At 44.2% G+C, this 16,554-nt stretch overlaps 2 protein-coding genes across 2 annotated transcripts in view; both read right to left on the bottom strand.

Moving 5' to 3' along the window:
• Window positions 1-3,912, bottom strand: part of LOC140508282 (uncharacterized) — a 216,110-nt gene extending 212,198 nt beyond the window's left edge. Inside the window, 1 exon segment of the mRNA XM_072616081.1 lies at window positions 3,818-3,912. The gene's annotated coding sequence lies outside the window, so the exon portion shown is untranslated.
• Window positions 1-16,554, bottom strand: part of LOC140508287 (uncharacterized) — a 58,281-nt gene that overhangs the window by 14,260 nt on the left and 27,467 nt on the right. The gene's annotated exons all lie outside the window — the stretch shown is intronic.

Consider the following 16,554-nt stretch of genomic DNA (forward strand, 5'->3'; position numbering starts at 1 on the left):
TAAGTGATTTGCCCAAATTCACACAGCTAGTGAGTGGCAAGTGTCTGAGGTGACATTTGAACTCAGATCCTCCTGACTCCTGCACTGGTGCTCTATCCACTGCACCAGCAGTTGCCCCTCAAAAGGAGGAAAGAGGCTAGCTGAAGGATGAGGTTAAGGGAAGGTCTTTTCAAAGTGGGGGAGACCTGGGTATTTCATGTTTGGAGTTGGCAGTTCAGTGATTGAGTGTTGAAAGGAAGTTGGGGTTCACTTATTTTCAGTTGGGTCCCATTCTTCCTGACCCCACTGGGGATTTTCTTGGACAAAGGTACTGGAGTAGTTAGACAGTTCTCTGTAATAATTTATTTTTTGTCCCAGAAACTATTTAAAAAGGCAATTGTGAGAGAAATGGTTTGGGGACCACAGGACCTCCCAGGCAAGGTCAAGGACTTAGCCCAAGAGGAGGTGCTGCTGCCCACTGCTTCCCTTCCCAGAGTGCCCTCTGAAAGACCCATGGAAGAGACCCATTCTCACTCAAAGAAGTCAGAGACAGTGGGAGAGGAAGGCTTGTTTTTTTCAGCTTCTCAGGAGGCAGTGGGTATGGGGTCACCAGGAAGAAGCAGCAGTGAGGTGACATTTCTGTCCTGCCTGTTAGAGTTAGGGTTACTTTAAATGCCTCCTTCTTCATTTCCCTACATTCCCCCCTTATGCAGATTGGGAAGGTGTGGTAGTGAGGATAATTGTCACCTGGGCATGACCCCTAGAGTTTGGGCTGTTTGTCACCACCCCTGAAGCCAGGATGTGCTTGACCATCACTTGCAAAGCACGTTACCCATGCTTACCTTGTCACAAGTTCCCAGCAGCCCAGGAGTTTTACTCTTTTTCAAGAGCATTTCTGGGAGCAAAACAAGATACCACAATATCCCTTCTTACGCTATGAGCTGTGTAAATGGCACCTTATGTCATCTAATCAAACTCATTAGATAATGAGGCCATAAGGCACAATCCAAGTGAGCTGCAGACCTCTGCATTCTTCTTAGATTATGCCCCTTCCAGGCACAGGCTCCACTCACTGGCCTTTCAGCCCCTTCCCCTCAGACAAACAGAAAACTGTCCCCTAGCTCTGCTCCCTCCAGCCTGGAAGGATCTTCCCTTCTCCCATGGACCTTAGTGTCCTTACAGATGGTGCTCAAACCTGCCCTTCTGCAGACCTGCCCTGGTTTTTTTTCCTCCTTACCCAGAAGCTAGTACCCTCCTCTCAGAGATGACCTTCCATCTGTCTCCTCTTGCATAAGCTTGATCTAAGGAATCATTTACAGATTATGAACAGAGAGCCAGACTCAAAATCAGAAGACCTGGGTCCAAGTCTGGTCTCAGACACAGGCTGGAAGGGACACCTTCAGCAGGTCACTGAGGAGAGATGAATGGCCTGGAACATTTCCAAGATCCAGGCTAGCTCTGATGTTCAGAGATCTTGAATCATCTCCCAAGAGACAGTGCACTGCACCCCCAGAGATCTCCCCAAAATTGATACATTATGTGGCCACCCCCCACATCAATCCAACGGAGTGTAAACTCCCCAAAAGCAGGGAGTGCTTTTATTTTAGTACGTCCAGGAATTGTATGAGAGCTGGACTATAAATTGAGAAATAAATCGACTGAGCTATTAACCCCATACAACGGGGAAAACTCAGAGATGGAAGCTAGGGAAAACTGGGTCTGGGTAAATTTTTCAGAGAAACATTAGCATTTCTAAAATCCACCAAGAAGAAGGGTGCAATGTGAGAAGAAGGGGGATGGTGAGAGGGTGGAGGAATAAAGGCCCAGGGATAAAAGGGGAACATGGAATTCCAGAATTCAGGAGTTGGTAGGTAGGAGTGAGGGAGTAACAAATGCTAATAAAGAGAATGGAGCAAGGTCAGAGGTGGGAGGAGGGGTGATAACCCAACCCCCACACTCCCATTCCATCTTGGGTCAGGGACTCAGGAATCAAAAATACTTGGATTTCAGGAAAGGATTTCCAAAGGCCAGCATCTGTAATTAGCTGGGCTAATGGGGGCAGATGTGCCCTCTGGTCCTAGAGACTACAGCACTTACTGCAGATCCTGGCATATATTAATGAAGAGCTGGATAACTGACTTTTCCACTTCATTCATTCATTCATTCATTCACTGGGAGAGGTAAGAGGAATTGAGAACCGAGTTCCAGGTCCTCAGTCATTTAGGAGGTGGCCAACAATTCCCTGGCTCTGGGGACCCCAGTCCCTGCCCACTGGGTACTGAGAAGTAAAGCTGAGCTGGGGCAGAAGGGGCTCACGGCACCAAGGCTCCTGGGCTCTCAGATGAAGAAGGAACCTCACAGATTTCACCCACCTCCAAGCTGCCTTCAGCCAATAAGGCTGATCAGGACAATCGATCAACATCCATTAAGCACCGAACACGCCTGGTCTGGAGTCAGGAAGACCTAGGTTCAAATTCCGCCTCAGACACCAGCCGTGAGACCCTGGACACGTCACCTGACCCTCGTGGCCTCACTTTTCCTCTTTTACAACACGAGCAGAGACGCCTCCAGGATGCCCAACACCCCGGAACCACCGCGTCCCAACCGGCGCCGGACCGTCAGAACCCGCGGCCATCCCCCCTCCTCTCCTCCGGGGTCTCCCCGCAGGCCCAGTCCCTGCGGAGCCCGGTCCGGTCCGTGCGCTCGGACCGACCCTGACCCGGCGGCTCCGGCCATTTCTCACCGAATTCTCCTTCCACAAAGCGGGATCCCACGGACCCCACAGGACCGGACTCCCGTCCCACGCACGGACCGTGGACTTCCCTAGTGACCCCACGGGACCGAGAGATCCCCCCTGGACCCAGAAATGCCCACGGGACCGAGAGATCCCCACGGACCGAGAGACCCCCACAGACCAAGAGACCCCCACACACCGAGAGATCCCCCCACAGGACCGAGAGATCCCCCCACAGGACCGAGAGATCCCCCCACGGGACCGAGAGACCCCCCCACGGGGCCGAGAGACCCCCACGGACCGAGAGATCCCCCCACGGGACCGAGAGACCCCCCCACGGACCGAGAGACCCCCCCACGGGACCGAGAGACCCCCACGGACCGAGAGATCCCCCCGGGACCCAGAGATGCCCACGTGCCGAGAGATCCCCACGGACCGAGAGACCCCCCACAGACCGAGAGACCCCCACACACCGAGAGATCCCCCCACGGGACCGAGAGACCCCCCCACGGGGCCGAGAGACCCCCACGGACCGAGAGATCCCCCAACGGGACCGAGAGACCCCCCCACGGGGCCGAGAGACCCCCACGGACCGAGAGATCCCCCCACGGGACCGAGAGACCCCCCCACGGGACCGAGAGATCCCCACGCGCGGGGGCTTCGGCCGCGGATCCAGGTCGGGATCCGACGTCCTCGAGGCTTCCTCGGGCCGTGAAGGAGGCGGGCACGTCCGAGGCCGCGGGCAGACTCCGGCCCGTCCTCGCGGAATCCCGGCCCGGGCTCCGGGCACCGAGCAGCCCCCGATCCCTGCGCGGGCCCTTCCTGCCTCTCACGCCTTCCCATGATGCCCCGCGACCTCGGACCCTGCTTTTGGGGACTAAGGGGCCCCGGACAGCCTGCCCCTCAAAGCGAGGCCCCCAGCACCGCCGGGTCTGCCCCTCCCCCCACATCCGGGTCTCCCCTTCCTGGGCCCCGGGGGGTCTCCCCAGGCTTCCCCCACGCCTCACTCTCCCAGTACAAGTTCCTGGGGTGGGACCCGGCCCGGAGAAGGAAATCTCGCGGGATTTCCCTTCGGGGCTCCCCACGCTGGGGCCCGACTCTCACCTGGTCCCGGCTCCGGGTCCGCCCGAACCTGCTCTTTGATCTCTGGGGCGGAGGGAATTCTGCAGAGCTTGAGACTATACGACCTACGCCGCCATCTTCCCAGCATCCTTTGCAGGACGTGGTCTCCTAGGCAACTGCAGACGCGGAAAGAGTCACGTGGAAAGGATTCCTGCCTGCAGAAAGCCTGAGAAACCTGAAGGATCAACTGCGGGGCTAGTGTCAGGAATGCGAGAGGCAAGGGCAGGGTGGGCAGAAAGACCAAAGAAAAAGAGAAGTCGGGAAAAGACTTGGAGGGAAAGGCCCAGGAAATGAGAACCTAAAATAGAAAATAACGTGAAGGGAAAACGGGAAAGGGGATTGCACGTGACAGGGAACTGAGGGGAAGAGGAAGGGGAAGGTTAAATACTTAGAGTGAAAAATTAAAAGGGATGAAGGAGCCAAAATCTGAGTCTCGGACTCACTTTAACGTGAGAGGAGGCGAGAAAGAGAAACCAGACTCAGGACTTTGAGGGAAAATTGAAAATAACCCAACAGCCAGCGGGGGAGGGGTCAGAAAACAAAACCCTGAGTCTCTTGTTTACAGGAAACACGTTTAAAAGCTTGTAAAAAGACAACGAATAGAAATAAACATCTGATAAAACGTGTTCCACTTCTTGGGGGAAACCAGACCAGCAGGATCCCACTCTTGCTGTCAGACTCAGCAAAAACCATCCTGACAAACACGGGAAGGGATAAGCTAGGAAAAGAAGATTCTGCAGCATCCACAGAGAGCCAAGCAAGAGCCACACGGACATGCCAGGCTCCCCAGCCTTGGCCTTTCCCTTGGACCCAGAACCATAGAAGGACAACACTTTACCAGTCCTGTCACCTCTGGATAAAGTCTCTCATAAAGATGAGAAAAACAAAGCAGACCTGAACAGGAGGCCTGAGAGACTAAAGCAAGGAGACTTATGTGTTTGCTGAATGGGAACTGATCAATAGATGTACTTCTCAACAATATATATGATCAGGTCAGGGAACGAAATGTTGAGGTTTGGGGTGTTTGGGACCCCAAAATACCAACAGCCAGGTCCTGCTGAATGAATTCAACTCCAGCCTCCTCTGATACCTTCCCACCAATTCCCTGCTTTCCTTCTGATCTTCATTACATTGCTTTTACTTGTACAAAACCTTTTTAATTTAACCTAATCAAAATTATCTTTTTCACACCTCACACCCTTCCTTATCACTTGTTTATCCATGAGTTGTTCTTCTGTCCATAAGTCTAATAATCCACATTTTTCATGATCTTCAAATTTCTTGTTTCTCTCATTAAATATGTCTCATGTATCCATTTTGACATTATCTTGATAAATAATGTAGAATATTGATCTATGCATAATTTCTGCCATATTTCCTTCTGGTTTTCCCAACAATTTTTACCAGATAATGAATTCCTATCCCCAAATCTTAAGTCTTTACGCTTGTCAAATGCATGTTTCCTTTAACTATTTGCTGCTATAAATTGTACTTCTACCCTATTCTATTAATCTACCTTTCTGGTTCCTAGCCAGTACTACATCTGCCTTATAATACAGTTTCAATGATCAAGTTCTACTGAACCTTTTCCCTTTATATTATTTTTTTATTTGTTCCATTCATATTCTTGACCTTCTGTTCTTCCAAATGAATTTTGCAATGGTTTTTTTTCTAACTCAGTAAAACAAGGTTTTAACAATTTAATTGAGATCCCCTTGAAGATATAAATTAGCTCACATAAAATTGGCATTATTGTATTTGCCATGCCAACCCATGTTTGGGGTCATCCAAGCCTTCCTGTTCCTGGATAGTTACTAAGTGTGTTGAAAGGGTGTGAGGAAGTTTGACAGTATTCTCATACCCACACCACTTTTAGTTATTTCTTCTATTCTTTTTTGGTTCTTCTTTGTTTAATCTCTTTGCCAGATTTGTGCCCTCCACTTGCAGATGACAGTTCAGGCTGGGTACCAACCACTCTCCAGGACCATGACCCATCATCCTCTGGACCTGGTATCGGCCAAGTTCCCAACCTTGGCTGCAGGCCCAACCCCTCAAATGGCAGTACTCTTGTAAGGCAAGGACAGCTCTATGTCCTCTCTCAGTATGAAGCAGTTTCAGTAGCTGAGACCTTCATCCCTCTGGCCCACTTGTTAATACAAGCACTACAACTGCTTAGGCTCCTTAAGAGTCAACCCAGTATGGCAAATCTTTAATAAGCTTTGTTTTTCTTTGACTTTAAGAAGGCTTGTGTCAAATTCACTCGGGCAGGATGTGGCATATCAGTATTTTGGGGTCCCCACCACCCCACCTCCTTTGTTGGATAGGCCACTTCAGGACCAGGAAGTGAATCATTTAGTCTTGGGTCTCCCTCCCCAAGAAATCCTCCCTTTCTCTCTAGAGAGAACTCTCCAGCAGCTTGCCCCTAACCTCAGGATGGGAGGCTGACTAGTAGAGGTGGGGAACAGCTCTGCATTTGGGATCAGGACTTGGATTAGAAGCCAGCTGCCCAGGTTCCAGTACTAAACTTTACATTGTTTTAGATGTTAGATCTCTTTGACCTTCATAAAAGCCCTGCCAGAGAAGGGCTGTAATCCCCATTTCACACATTAGGAAACTGAAGGTGAGAGGGGTAGTGACTTTATCAGAGTCTTAGCCAGGACATGTCAGAGGGAGGATTCTCTCAGGTCTGATTCCAGGCCCTCTCCACTTAACCTTGACTGGTGAATCACTGAACCTCAGTGTTCTCTGTAAAACATGGGGTAGACTTGCTGATCTCTAGCTAAGTCCCTTTCAGGTTTCAGATATACATGCATTTCTGTGATTTGGAGATCAGCTCAGAGCAAAAATAAACACCAAAAAAACCCAAAGAAACTAACCACCAACTCAAGAATGTTGAGAATTGGATGGATTTCAGAAAATGATCTTGGAATTCCCAAATAGATCTATGACCCAGGCTGGAATTCTGGCTGTTTCTTAATGCCCCTGTGACCCTTGACAAATCAATGACCACTCTGAGCTTTGAAAAAAGTACTGGAGTGGTTTGCCATCTCCTTTTTACAGATGAGGAAACTGAGGCAAATAGTGTTAAGGGACTTACCCAGGATCACACAGCTGGTGTTTGAGGTTGGCATATTGACTTAAGTCTGACCCTAGACCAGGCACTCTGTCTAGTTAAACACCCAGTAGGTACGTAATTGATGTATTATTGTCTGAAGGGGACATGGAAGTTGGTGATCTCTGAGGGTTCTCCTTATCTAAGATCTTAGGAGCCTTGGTGCTGTGACCCCTTTCAGCCCCAGCTCAGCTTTACTTCTAAGTGCCCAATGGGCAGGGACTGGAGTCTCCACAGCCAGGGAATTTATAGCTACTTCTTAAATGACTATGGATCTGCATCTTGGCTCTCAATTCCTCTTACCTCTCCCAGTGAATAAATGAAAAGTCAATTATTTAGCTTGTCCTTAATCCATGCCAGGATCTGCAGTAAGTGCTATAGATTCTATGACCAGAGTGCAGATCTGCTTCCCATTAACCTACCTGATTACAGGAGCTGGCCTTTGGAAAGCCTTTCCTGAAAATCCAATTCTTTTTGATTGCTGAGCCCGGGACTGCAGATGGAATTGTTGAGGTTTCAGGTGGTGGGGACCCCAAAATACCAACATGTCAGGTCCTGCTCAAATGAATTTGACACAAGCCTTCTTAAAGCCAAAGAAAAAAAGTTTATTAAGGATTCGTCATACTGGATTGACTCTTAAGGAACCAAAGCATTTGTAATGCTTGTATTAACAAGCAGACCAGATAGAATCTCAGCTAGACAGAGTCTGAGCTAGATTGAATCTGAGTGCCTTCATGAAGGTGAGATGGAACTTGATAATCATATAATATCATTTTTGGACTTTAATAAGGGACAGACCTTGAATTAATCACTCAGAAGAGCCTGGACATAACAGTCTCTTTGTTCTCTGAAGTAAACTCAGAGAATACCTCTTTCCATGTCAATCAAGAAGGCCAAATGGGGCTGACTTAGCATTCCTTATGAGACCCTGAACCTGAGACACTGTCTTGAATAGTGGGACTTTTTTTTTTATCTTGTTATGACATGTACATATGACATGATATAGAGAAAACACAGATGTTCTGAGTTGTAATTTCAATCGACACTTTGTCAATTCTCTTCTTTTATTGTATTTAGAACCTATCCAATTAAGAAATTCTTTTTCATGTATAGTTGATCACTCATGGAGACCATAAATCTGAAGGACACAGACAACCTCATATTGTCCTAAAACAGATTTAAGCCTGGTCATTCTTGTATTAGTCAGTCAGAAGTTTTTCTGGCTCCATGATCACATAAGCCCTGACTTCAAGGGAATAAACAATATGCATTCAGCCTGTTTGCCTTTTTTAACCAAACTTTCAGGTCGACAATTATGGTACCATGACTCGGATTGGAACTGATGAACTAGGAGGGAACACAGCTCCCCACTTTACTAAAGGCAAGAGACTTAGGTGAATCAGGATTCATTTTTCCTGAAGTCTTAAACCTTGACAGGATTGAGTAAGTCCTCCTATTTCCAGATTCCAAAGGATACACACTAGTTTGGTTGAAATCCACAAATTCTCTTTAAGCTAGCCTGGGGACTGGGACCATTTTGCATTACTTACATTTCCTTTGACTAATTAAGAAAATTAGTACAACTATTGCTGGTACTAGTGTCAACTAACTAAAGATAGCCTAAATTTTGTCGGTCATGATAGGGCTCTTTTGGACTGGTAAAAGTTACTTTATTTTGAAACCAAATTAAGTTGAAAGGGCAACAAAACATCCTTTAAGTGCTCTAATCTTGAAGAGGACCGTTACAATCCACCTACAGACTAGAGGCCTGCACCTATTCCCATGGGGCCTATTTCCTGAAGATAGTCAGAAATTTCGGGACACCATGGCTTCCCACCTCTCCAAAGACCATAGGGGTGCTCCGAGCAACGGTTGTATGTTCCACCCTTATTCTGTCAGGTCTTGAATCCTTGCAACCCCCTTTCCTCGAAATAAAATAGCTAATTCCTGATGGGGATTTCTAACAAATTTCTGATCCCCCCTCTGTGTTGTTTATTGTGAGCTCTGTTTGTATTTGTCCTGTGGTTAATTGTCTATTTGTCTGTCAGTGTATATCCCTGTCTGTATCGTGTGCTGTGAATGAGTCCTGTAAGATTTAAAATGCAGGCAGCCACAGACTTCTAAGAGCTGCAACTAGGGAAATAAACAAAACAACAACAACAACTTTAAGACTTTTCCTTGTTGTTCCAGTCTGGCCAAGCTGAAATTACAATGGAAAGTTAGTTGATCTTAGCTAAAATCATTTTACCAGATTTTGTAGGTTTTGAGATTAATCATTAAAAAGTTCAGGAACTGATCATTTGAAATTACTGTGAAAGATGGAGCTCACCTTGCTAAAACACCCCCTGCTAATCCTGATGACCTAACATTCCCCACTCCCTCCCAGAGTTAAGAGAATATCTAAGAATGAGGATTTTTAATAGCCAAAAGGGTTCATGTTAACCCCTCTCATCCCAGATCAGATTAAGAGAAGAGAATGCAGGAGAAGTGTAGGGAAAACTTAAATCACATTTCCCCAACTGAAGAAAGGAAGTGTAGGGGCAGCAACTCACAGATTGGCAGTGATTCTATCAGTCCTGTGGCCTTGGGCCCACCCTTCTAGGTAAAGCTTGGAAATGTCACCTGGGTCCTACACATCCTGCCCACCTGTGGACAGCTGCAGATTGCTTCAGGCTTAGAAAATTCTGCAGCTGCGGGGGAAGGGAGAGGTGGATGGATCAGGCTTGTGGCTAGCATTCCCTAAATCCTGCCTACAAGAATCGTCACCACTTGGATGCCAGCCTTTCTGCTTTTGGTAGACTTCACATTTCTCTGTTTCAGTTCCTAAAATTTATTTTATCTCTGCTTGACCCGTTTCCTGATTTGTAAAATAAAAATAATAATGGTTGTTGCTATGGGATCAAAATGATTAATGATTGTAAAATGCTTAACATAATGACTGCCATATGTTACATACAACATTATTATCTCTCTCTCATGTAAGTGTTAACTTTGAAGTGGTTTTAATTGCCAAAAGTAATAAGATGAATAATTTCTATGGGTGATAATCTGGAAATGCAGCTGATATCATATGAAATCTATTGTTTGTGTTAAAACTGTATTTCTAAGATCGAATTTCTCCTAGATTGTGAAATCTGAGAGACAGCTGTGAGGTAGAAATGTTGCCAAAGGAATTTTATTTTGGTTCTTGTTGCATATGAATTGGGCGTTTTAAAAGATGTGATGAAATTAGATAATTTGATATTTACTGTGATAGCAGATTTTTTCATTTGAAATCTTGGCCATTATGAAAATATATGGTGATTTAAAGTTATAGTTTCCATGAGTTATGCAAGATGATTTAGCAATGCATTGACCTAAAGTTCTTATAAAACTCTGTGCAAAAGGCTTTGTGTGGTAGAATCCCTATTGAGCAAATGAGAATCAATTTAAAAAAATAGGAGTGTGATTTTCAAGCCTGTTTCATCTGAAAGATATATTCATGTATGTCAATTTGAAGGTTTATGGACTATCTATGTGAAATGTCAGAATGTACTTAATTTCTAGTGATATATTTAAGGAAAAATGTTACTGTGATAAAGCTAAATTAAATGAATATGTCATTCTTGACTTCGAGGAACTAAATCTCCTTTCCATCACAAATGCCTTTTTGACAAATAACTTTGTGATATCCAGGAATTCTGTAATAACTAAGAATTTAGGTTTTTTATAATACTTTCTGAATCTGTTATTTTACACCAACATAGTTTAATGAGTTCCAATTTTAAAGGTTTATTTTTGCTTTAAGGAGGAAGAAAGAGATATCTATCATTTTAAAAGTTTCCAATTAATTTTCTTCATAAAAGTTTAGGGAACATCAGAATAAATTTTAAACTATTTTTAAAGAAGGGGAAATAGTTTTAGAAGAAATGTTTTGAAAATTCTTGTGGGATTTTAGAAGGCCTGATAAATTGTCAAGGTATTTCACTGTTAAATTAATGTAATGAGCTATAAAACAGAAGATATCTTGCTGTTTTGATCTGAATTTGTAGTTACTCCATGGCCTTTGCAAAAGCTAAATTAACATTTGAATTTATCATATGTAAAAGACTTGAATCCTGGGGTAGCTTACCTTCCAGAATGAGAATAATTAGGGAAGAATAAGAAACTTGTGAAACAAAGATATAAACCCATCAACCTGTAAGGTTGATTAACCATTAACCTCTTTGCTTCCTAAAAGCTGGAATGGCATTCCAGTACAGTTAGGCTAGTAAATAGTAATAATGTGTGAGCTATCTTGTCTTATGGTTAAAATATAAAGGAAAGTTGAATAATCTGAATGATGGGATTGAGAGATTTGGAAAGATAAACAGAGGCTTAATTGAAAATGTGGAAGGCAGATGATAAGGTTTGGGAACTAATAGGGGTTATTCAAAGATCTCTTTCTTGGTCTTAGATACTTGTTCTGAATACCTTCATGTCAGTTTCAGATGGCTTAAATATGCTTAGATAGTGTGAGGGAGTATTTTAAGAAGATAGAAAAACTATGTAACTTGATTTGATAATTAATAGCTCAATCAAATTTGAGATGGCCCAATCTGAAGGATACCAGTCAATATTTGTTTGTTATTTAAGATTGGGACTGCAATTTACTATTGTTTTAAGCTCTGATTACAGGAATAGTTGTCTAAGGTATCATAAGGTCGATTGGCATGTGCTGCAGGCAGGGAAAGGTGGATATCTGGAAAGGTTTTGGAAAAAACCCTGGACGTGACCTAGGTAGGATCTTCCTAACTCTATTTCACAAATGTAAATGTGCTATTTCCTTTCTGAAAAAGGAAGTTCCCCACCTGATTACTCCTAAACCTTCCTTTCAGCACCTAATGAATATGATTGTCTGTCAGATAATGATTCATTGCTGGGATCAAACTGAACTAAGGAAGTTCTTTCCTTCTGTGAAGAGACATGACATTGTTCTTCTTTTTCTTTTACAGCCAATATCTAGAAGTAAGAAGTTCTATAAGTACAAAACTAAGTCTATTATTAAACAAACAGATGGAAATTGGAATATCTTTGAGTTGCTGTAATGGGATGCAAGAATGAATAGCTTACACTTTTAACGTATATTCATGGCCAAATAAATAATATATAGAGATCACATCCTTCAAAGGAGGAAATGATTAGACCAGGTAATAAGACAAAGATGTAATGTGATAGATGTCTAATGAAAATGATAGCAAAATTTTGAGGAAAAGCAATAGGATCAGCCTGATTCCTCTAAGAATTATACACAGATGTATATGATTGGCTTCTAGAATTTATCGTGTTTTGGTAATAAGATCTCAAATTTGGTTTTTTTGCACATAAATTGTATAAGATAGTGGTAAAAGTAATTGAAATTATTTTTTCTTTTTTAAAGTATTTGTTCAATAATTTTAAAAGATAGATGAATTCATTTTATAATTGAACCCTCACATTTTAAAAGATTCTTATACCAGGTACAGGACTTAGGTAAGGATAGAACAGCAAATGTTATATAAACTGAAATTCTACGAAGTTTCCAAAAAATGGAGAACAAATTTTAAGTGATTGTACTAATTTATACTGTCGGAATTATCTGGGAACTATTAGATCTGAACCAGAGAAGCGGAACTCCCTTTTGAACTGTCCCAAGAATAAAAGCTATTGTCAAAGAAAGGATATCTAGGCATCAGGTAACTACATGAGACATCTAGGATTCAGAAAGTGATGTTTAAATGAATATTAAGAATGGATTACTGGGATACAAGGAACTTAATGTTAGTTAACATTGGAAATAATGATTGCTTTTATTTGTATGCTCCGTGTTTAATTTTCTTGTTTATCTTGGTGACATGTAAATCTCCCTTCTCAAAACTCGTCTATTGTGAGCCATCGTAGTTTCATCTGTACTTGACTTAATGTAAAACTGCAATTTTGTGAGCTGTGAGAAAAACTTTATTGTGTTGTTTGAATCTAGCCCTACACGGCTAGGAAACTGAAGCCATTTATTGTACTGTTTGAAACTAGCCTTGCGTGGCTGGGAAACTAAACTATTTCTATGTGCCTTTAGCCATGTTAACTACGTTGTACTGTTTCCTCTCAATTCTCAAATCATATGTTTTCTGAGACATGTTTTCCCTGACAGGTCTTCCTGACTATATGGACTCTTGGATCCCTCTGTAACATCTAGTGCCCCTGCTCCTGAGTGGATCCTGAGCCCACAGGAGACCTTGCCCTCTGGTTTCAAAAGGGCCTAAAAAAGACAACATCAGACATGGACAGCTTTCCCAAGAGCTTTCCCTAGACCTGCGTGAAGGACAGCTCTCTCCCTATTTGAGCCCCTTGCATACACAGGGCTGCTTATTTAGAGGTTTTTCCATACCTTTGTTGGTCTACAGGAGAAGACTTCAGCTTGCCTTTGACCAAAAGGAGGAAATGACAACATTTAATATCATTTTTGGACTTTAATAAGGTCCAGAGCTTGAATTAATCAATCAAAAGAATCTGGACCTAACAGTTTCCCTGTTCTCTGAAGTAAACTCAGAGAAAACCTCTTCTTTTGTCAACAAGGCCAGATGAGACTGACTTAGCATACTTTATGAGACCCTTAACCAGAGACTTTAACCTGTATAATTGGACTTTTTTCATATCCTAATACTTTGTGGACATATACCATGTTATGACATGTTAATGGTAAAGAAAACACAGATATCCTGGGTCATAATTTCAGTGGAAACATTGCAAACTCTCTTATCTTATTGTATTTACAACCTATTTCAATTAAGAAAATGCCTTTCTTGTTGGGGTGTAAGCTCAGTGCTCATGTGGACAGTCTTGGGCAGGTAAAAGTGAGGACTTCTAAACCTCAGAGTTCTCACGAGGCCCCCCAGGGAACAGCTGGGGATTGAGGTGTGAGACCCGGGCTATCTCGTGCATTTCCACCTCTTCTCAGTGGGAAACTTGCTGGGGAGAGCATCCCACCCTTGAGATTGGCCCGTGGTCTGAGCACACCTGTTGTTAATTAGCTAGGGGCTGAGAGCACACACGGTATTCACGTGCAAACTATGCGGTGGGAGAGCTTAAGTAGGGACAGGAAAGCCTGAAGGCCCTCTTCTGGATGCAGGGTCCCCTCCGGAGGCTCTTCTTGCTGTGGGGCCCTTAGAGGGAAGAGGCTCCCTCCCCTCTTCCACTCCCATCCTCTTGCTGTATGATCCTTGCCCCTTGGGAGAAGGATTCCTCTCACCTAAGGAAGAATTTCACCCTGCATATGGATACATAACTAAGACCCTGAATAAAGCCTAACCCTTGTTTGACTCTGGAAAGTCTCTTCTCTCAATACGTTTATCCACTTGGCCACCTGGACCTGGACAAAAGGTAAGCAGACTCGGGTAGCCCATCGGCCTCTAGGCCGAACACTTTCTCATGGAATAGTTAAAAGACATATAGAAACCATAAATCTGAGAGACACAGATACTCTAGGATTGTCCTAAAACAGATTTAAGCCTAGTCATTCTTGTAACATTCAGACAGAGATTTCCTTCTGGCTTTGGACATGTAACCTCTAACTTTAAGGGAATAAACAATATGCATTGAGCCTGTTTGCCTTTTTAACCAAACTTACAGGTTGATACCCCCATCTTTAAAAACATTTCCCTTAGCCTTCTCATCCCTAAGTTTATCCTCTTTCCTCATTTTCACAGGTAAATGCTTAATCAAAAAGCCCCAGCCTCTTTGTGAACCAGTTGGTGGTACAATGGGTACAACAGTGGCTTAGAGCCAAGGGAATCTGAGTTCAAATATGGCCTCAGACACTACTTGTGACTTTGAACCAGTGACTTAACCATTGCTTTCCTCAAAAAAAAGGAAAAGAACAAGTCCCAGTACTGGATTCTCTCTCCCTTTCCCACCCCCTTGCCTCCTTTTCCAACCTCCTGCAAGTCAGGTCTTATTCAATCAGATGAAAGCCATAGTCTCCTTATTGCTAAAGACCTTAGCCCCTCCTTTGCTTCTCCTGACTTGTCTGTATCCATTGTTATAGTCAGCCATCACTGCCTGTTGGATAAACACTTGTTCTGGGAGATTCTCTCTTTTCCTGGGTCTCCTCCTGCCTGTTGGACTGATAGCCAAGGGATCCATAAGTCCTTAGAAAGTCCTTTCTCTGATCTGACCTGGTCTGTTTTTCTCCTTGCCCACTTCCCTATGGGGGTAACTCTCCCTCAGTGCTGGGCCTGCTTTTTTGTAGCTAACTCTCAGTCACCTCTATGATGGAAAATAGCTGCGTGGTACAGTGGGTAGTGCTGGACATAAGTCAACCTGAGTTCAAACCCTGACTCAGATACCCACCAACTGTTTCAGGTCACATGATCTCTTAACCTCAGTTTCCTCCTGTGTAGGTTCCAAACACTGCACTGGGGTGCAAAGGAGAAACAGTGCCTCACCTGAAGCAAGTTGAGGGTAGTGTTGGGAAATTCCTCAGCCCAGAGGTCCTAAGAACCTCCTGGAGAGAAACAACAATCATAAAAACTAGCATTTATACCACACCCATGTGCTTGGCACTGCTAAGCACTTGGCCAATGCAATCCTCAGAGCAGTCTTTGTGGGGAGGTGCCATTATTCTCTCCACTTTATAATTGAGGAAAGTGAAACCAACAGGTCTAGTGACTCATCCAGAATCACATAGCCAGGATATATAAACACTTGTTTTACAGTCTTCCCCAGATTGACACTGGGCCCTGGCACAGACTCTAATTCTCTGTCTCTCTGTCTTTGTCTCTCTGTTTCTGTCTCTGTGTCTCTGTCTGTCTGTCTGTCTCTCTCTCTCACACACACCTCCCCCCACACCCACACACACAGTCTGTACCAAAAGCCCCAATGTCCCAGCCTATGAAAAGTTTCTATTCTCCTCAGAATAGGGAGATATGGATGATGGGTGAGCAGCAGAAGGTGGCCCTTGCTGGATGGATGACTGGGGGTCTTGGAGGAAGTAGGAAGCAGACTAGGAAGGCAGGAAGGGGGCTACTTCCAAAGATTTAATGGCCAACATGGAGAGGATTTTCTAGTTCCCTACATTAGTTGTAATTGGGAGCTTCTGCAGAGCAAGGAAATGAAACCAGTTCAGAAAAGTTTCTTTAGCAACCACCCTTCCCACCTGGCAAAAAATTCCTGGGAATTTTGTGCAATAGGGTGCCTGCTTTAAATGAGATTGGAGGGCTATGAAGCAATGAGTTCTGATGAATTCATGTCCGTGTTCCCATTTCCAGGATGTTTCAAGAAAGACATGCTTCTGTCTTCAAGGCCTCACTACTGTCTCATCTTTTGTTTTAGCTCCTGGGGGTTGGGGGAAGGGACTGAACAAGGAAGTTTGATCTCCAGGGAAGACAAGCCATCTCACCTGCCTCCCTGAAGCCAGATGGAAATAGAGGGGGTGGGGTCGGGGTCTGTAGGTTGTAGGGGACAGAACTTCCCCTGGCTTGTCCCAGTTGAATTCCTCTCTGTTAATAGAGATGATAAAGTTTTCGCACTGGGCATGTGACAGTCTGAGAAACTCCCACCAGAAAACACGGAGGGCAGTTGTGGTCTAGTCTGAATTACCTGAGGAGTGCTCCAA

Source organism: Notamacropus eugenii, chromosome 5, assembly GCF_028372415.1.
Source record: "Notamacropus eugenii isolate mMacEug1 chromosome 5, mMacEug1.pri_v2, whole genome shotgun sequence".
In the NCBI taxonomy this organism is placed as follows: domain Eukaryota; kingdom Metazoa; phylum Chordata; class Mammalia; order Diprotodontia; family Macropodidae; genus Notamacropus; species Notamacropus eugenii.